The sequence below is a fragment of the Herpailurus yagouaroundi genome, unplaced genomic scaffold (genome assembly GCF_014898765.1).
Source record: "Herpailurus yagouaroundi ecotype Mexico unplaced genomic scaffold, PumYag 490, whole genome shotgun sequence".
NCBI lineage: Eukaryota > Metazoa > Chordata > Mammalia > Carnivora > Felidae > Herpailurus > Herpailurus yagouaroundi.
The window spans coordinates 469,082-474,899 of NW_024412707.1; the positions used below are offsets into that span (position 1 = coordinate 469,082).

At 43.9% G+C, this 5,818-nt stretch overlaps 1 non-coding gene across 1 annotated transcript; it reads right to left on the minus strand.

Annotated features, from left to right (window-relative positions):
• Window positions 1-4,182: 4,182 nt before the first annotated feature.
• On the minus strand, window positions 4,183-4,294 carry LOC121023056 (U6 spliceosomal RNA). Its single transcript, XR_005787224.1, has one exon. It is a non-coding gene; the product is annotated as a U6 spliceosomal RNA (small nuclear RNA).
• Between the last annotated feature and the right edge of the window lie 1,524 nt (window positions 4,295-5,818).

Genomic DNA, 5,818 nt, shown 5'->3' on the forward strand with positions numbered 1-5,818 from the left:
GCTGGAGCAGGACCTGCACGGCTCTCACACACAGAGATGGCTGAGGATTAGGGCATGGCCAGCCTCCCTGGAGGATCTAGTGTGGCCAGTTATTACATGTTAAATTGTGTCCCTCCAAATGTGACTATATTTGGAGATAGTCTTTTTTTTTTTAATGTTTATTGATTTTTTTTTTTTTTTGAGAGAGAGAGAGAGACAGTGTGAGCTGGGGAGAGAGTCAGAGAGAGAAGGAGACACAGAATTAGAAGCAAGCTCCATGCTCTGAGCTGTCAGCACAGAGCCTGACATGGGACTTGAACTCTTGAACCAGGAGACCATGACCTGAGCTGAAGTCAGACTCCCAACCGACTGAGCCGCCCAGGTGCCCCTGGCGATATTCTTCAATAGGTGTTTAAGTCAAGATGAGGTTGTTAGGGAGTGCCTGGGTGGCTCAGTAGGTTAAGCATCCAACTCTTGATTTTGGCTCAGGTCATGATCTCATGGCCAGTTGTGATATCAAGCCCTGTGTCAGGCTCCATACTGAGCATGGAACCCGCTTAAGATTCTCTCTCTCCCTTTCCCTCCCCACCAAAAGAAACAAAATGAGGTTGTTAGGAGGGGCCCTAATCCAGTCTGACTGGTGTCCTTATAAGAGATTATTTCAGCTGAGGTCATGATCTCATGGTTTGCGGGATCGAGCCCCATGTTGGGTTCTGCACTGATAGAAAATGATTAGGACACGGACACACACAGGGAGAAAGTGACAGTCCATCTACACATCCAGGAGAGAGGCCTCAGGAGAATCCAAACCTGCTGACACCTTGACCCTGGACTTCCCAGCCTCCAGAACTCTGAGACAATAATTTCTGTTGTTTAAGCCACCCAGGCTGTGGTACTTTGTTATGACATCCCTAAGTGAGTGAATTTACTGTGTTTGGGGGGGGGGGGGTAGAAAGACACCTAAAGCAATTCTTCTGAAGGGTCTTTCAGCCTGCCTTTGGTCCCCAAATCCTGCCTAAAACCCTGGGTTGACCAGATGGAGAAGCTCACTTAGGTGTGAGTTCAAAGCAGGGTGGCAGGTTGCCATGCAGCAGGCAGGGAGCCTCTCTCACCTCCCAACCCCAAGGCCCTCCTCGGCCAGGTGAGGGGATGAAGTCTCTCTGTAACCCCTTGGGTCTAAAATTCTTTGACTTTCTGTTATCTTTCCTTTATGAGATTCAAGCCCATTAGGAAGTGTACATTTGCTGTTGGCATAGCAACCACAAGCCATCTTAGGTTCGTTCCAAATTAAAAAATTCCCAGCTTCAAGACTGAGGAGAGAAAGATGTAAAAGCAGAGATGAAATTAAGTTACTGATGGAAGACGTTGCCATGGCATCATGCTGTCCTTGGAGTCTGCCACCTGCCACTGCAATATCTCCATTCTTCGTGCAAATTAAGGAGTCCAAGAGAAGATAAAAAGCAGCCTCCCACGTAAGGGAGAAAAATAAAGTATATGCTTTGATTAGAAGTAGTAACTAATGATGGGAATTTATATTTTAAGAGTAACTATACATCCAACATACAGGGTTTTTCAAAATGTAAACACATCACCTGGGAATTTGTTAAAATGTGTTTGCTGAAATGCAGTATGTCTGAGGTGGGTCCTGAGATTCTGCATTCTAATTTTTTAAAAGTTTATTTATTTTGAGAGAGAGAGAGAGAGAGAGAGAGAGAGAGGGAGGGAGAGAGGGAGGTAGAGCATGAGTGGGGAAGGACAGAGAGATTCCCAAGCAGGCTCTGCACCCACAGTGTGAGCCTGACATAGGGCTCAAACTCACAAACTGGGAGATCGTGACCTGCACCGAAATCAAGTCAGACACTTAAACACCCACCCAGGCACCCCTGCATTCTAATTTTTAACCTTGGTAATATATATTTAACATAAAGTTTACCCTCTTAAACCAGAGAGTGTGGGTTTTTAACAGGATCCCAGTGATGGTGATGCAATGGGTCTGTGACCCACATTTTGCACAGCAGCCTTTTTAGAGCCTTTCTTTGTACCAGGTGTCCTGGAATCAGCAAGCCACACAGTGTGCTTTCCAGGAACTTCTTGGCAAGTGGACAAGAGAAGGAGCAATGTCATTTCAGAGGAGTGGACAGAAAACTGATTCACAAATGTGGCTGGGATTTGCATGTTGGAGGATCGAAGCATTGGGGTGAGGGGTGGTAATGTGAAGACTCTAATTGCTGTATTGTCTTACAAGTTTGCCAGGCCATTCCCTAAAGTCGGGTGTGGAGGCAATTCTTTTTGGTATTTCAGATAGTGTTGGTACAAACACCTTTGTCCAGGTGGCTGCTCTCCCTCGGATTATTGTCTAGGGGGAAAAAAACCCCAGTAATGGAATTACTGAGTCAAAACACATCTGATTGGCTCCAGTCACATTTACTAGATTCCATTGTATTTATTTCCAGCACTAATAGCAATGCCAAAGGGCACATTTCCTTACAACTTCACAATGTTTGGCTTTTATAATTTTGCTTTCACTAAAAACAAATGAGCAGACAAACCAAAAAAAAAACAAAAAAAAAAAACAAAAAAAAAAAAAAAAAAAAAAACAAAAAAAAACCACACACACACACAGAAGGTAGGGTATGCACAAAATGGCACTTGATCTTTAATTTGGTAATTTCTATTTTCATTTTTTTAAAGTTTATTTATTTATTTTGAGAGTGAGAGAGAGAATGAGCACAGGGGAAGGGCAGAGAGAGAGGGATAGAATCCCAAGCAGGCTCCATGCTGTCAGTGCCTAGCTGGATGTTGGGCTTGATCCCATGAACCATGATATCATGACCTGAGCCAAAATCAAGAGGCAGATGCTTAACCAACTGAGCACTTAGGTGCCCCTAGTAATTTCTATTTTCTAATGTCACTGGATGCTTTTCTTCATATAGGTAGATAATATTCTTTGATTGACTATCAGTTGGGAATGAGGCAAGGTGTTTATACTTTCGTACTTTTATGCTTTTTTTTTACGTTTTGGAAAATAGATTTTATTATTGGTCACCCATGGCAGATGTGCCCCAGGCTCCTGTGGTTACCCTCCACTGTTTACATTCATCTGTGTTAAAATCAGATGCAGAGATCTTTCTTAACAGTTTTCTCCAACCACACTTGCTGAGTGTCTGTCCTTCCAGAAACACTTGCTAGAAAGGCATTGGGCAGCAAGCATAAAAATAAGAATGGCCTTCGAGTTTATCTTCAACATGTAGAGAACCTGCAATCATCGCTCCTGCCCTCAAAACAAGAAAAAAGCTGAAATAACTGAAAAAAAATATATATATATGTTTGTTTGTTTGTTTGTTTGTTTGTTTTTGTTTTTGAAAGAGAGAGAGAACATGAGCCGGGGAGGAACAGGGAAAGGAAGACAGAGGATCTGAAGCAGGCTCTGCACTGACAGCAGAGAACCTGATGGGGGGCTTGAACTCACAAACTGTGATATCATGACCTGAGCTGAAGTCAGATGCTTAACCAACTAAGCCACCCAAGTGCCCCTAAGGACTTTTCTTAGATCCATCAGTGAATTGAGGTCATGGGACAACACCCCATCCCCAAAACTGTAGAGACATTAAAGACAGAGTATCACAACTTATCAGTAGCAGAAGCCACTGGAACCAGGAACTGGTAGGAACACCTCCGTGACCCCTTAAATGGTAATGTCAATGAAATGCTGGAGGCTGAGTGTGGGTGAGCTTGAGAATTAAAATCTCACCCTTAAGAGAACCATTCTAATGTGGGTAGGTGGGTGGGGGGGACATTTTTATGGGTTTTACCTCCAAGGAGTCCCACCAGGTTCTCACAGTGAATGAAGATCAGAGCAAAATTCTTTTGTGTATCACACAGGGGGAGGGGGAAATATAACCATCTGAAATATGCCCAGATTGTTCATTGTCCATCAAAAAAAGTCCAGCCAGCAAGGAAGACAACTTCCTCAGAGCCTCATCCAACACGGGGGAATGGATAACCCTAACCCCAGCCCCTTGTAGCCTTTGTCTTACCCTAATGGGGCAAAAATCCCAGAGAAGCAGCACTTGCAAGGATCATGGGCCAGGCCACAGGCCCACTAGGAGACAAACCTAATCATATGATCCTGGGACACTTCCCCTCCCTCCATGCCTTCCTGCACCATTAACAGGGCTCCTGCATACTAGAGGATTACAGCTGAAAAAGCTTCAAGGCTGATTCATCATGAATTGGTGTGTCATCCTTGTGCAGGGCCATACTCATTTTCTCTGTATCGTTCTAATTTCCATATATGTGCGGTCCAAGTGAGCACCACTGCAAGGCTGGTTCTTTTTCTTTCCTTTTCCTTTTCCTTTTCCTTTTCCTTTTCCGTTTCCTTTTCCTTTTCCTTTTCCTTTCCTTTCCTTTCCTTTCCTTTTTTTAAAGGCTGGTTCTTTTGAAGAAGGAGTCTTTAGGGAAACCCAAGGACAACAGGGAAAACATAAATAAGTACAGGAGAGGAAATTGCAGCCTCTGTGCCTCACTCCAAGCCAGAAAAACATAAAAACCTCTCATTAAAATGTTGTCTATCTCAGTTCTATTACCCAATATATGTCTGACATTTAACAACAACAAAAAAATTGCATGCTAAAGGAAAGGCACCGTCTGAAGAGAAAAAGTAGGCATCAGAACCACGCTTGGCTACAGCAGAGATGTTGGCATTACTGGACAGGAAATTTAGAGATTTTATTTTTGGGGGCACCTGAGTGGAGTTAGTTGAGCATCTGACTTCAGCTCAGGTTGATCTTGTGGTTTACAGGTTCAAGCCCCGCATTGGGCTTTGTGCTGACAGCGCGGAGCCGGCTTTGGAGTCTCTGTCTCCCTCTCTCTCTGCCCTCACCTGCTCTTGAGTGCTCTAAAAAATGAATACACATTATGGGGCACCTGTGTGGCTCAGTCAGTTAGGCATCCAACTTTGGCTCAGGTCATGATCCTGTTCATGATCTGGTTCATGAGTTCGAGCCCCGTGTTGGGCTCTGTGCTGACAGCTTAAAAAAAAAAAATTTTTTTTTTAAATGAGTAAACATTAAAAAAAATTTAAAGATTTTATTTTTTAAGTAATCTCTACATCCAACATGGGCTTGAACCCCAAGATTAAGAGTTGCATGCTCTTCCAACTGAGCCAGCCAGGCACCCCCCTCCCCCGCCTTGGACAGGGAATTTAAAACAACTCTGGTTAATATGCTAAGGGCTGTCATGGAAAAAGTGGGCCACATGTAAAATTAGATGGATAGTGTAAGCAGAGAGATGGAAACTCTAAGAAAACAACAAAGGGAAACGCTAGAAAAAAAAATGAACAGAAATGGAGAATGGCTTTGGTGGGCACATAGGTGGAAAAAAAATCAGTAAGCTTGAAGATATGTCACTAGAAACTTTCCAAACTGAAATGCAAAGAGAAAAATAAAAATAAAAAAAGAAAAGTAACAGAATGTTCAAGAACCACAGGACAATTATAAAAGATGTCACATATACAAAATAGGAATTCCGGGAAGAAGACAGGAACAGAAGATTATACTTAAAGTGTAATGGCTGGGACTCACTGCCCATGTCCTGTGAGGTCAGTGGTGGCAGACATGTGGCTCAGAGGCCCAGGCACCCACAGCAGCAGCTCTGGGCTGGGTGAGCACCCTGTCACTGTTGGGGATGGGCCCAGTATAGCCAGCACCCCTTCATAGGCACCAGCCTCGGAGTGCTGCATCAGTGAGTGCGTCCTGGCACCAGGCACTCTGGGCTTGGTGGCTGAACCACTGTAAACCCCAGATATGTTCCCAACTTCTGGTGGTATGGCCGATGTGCT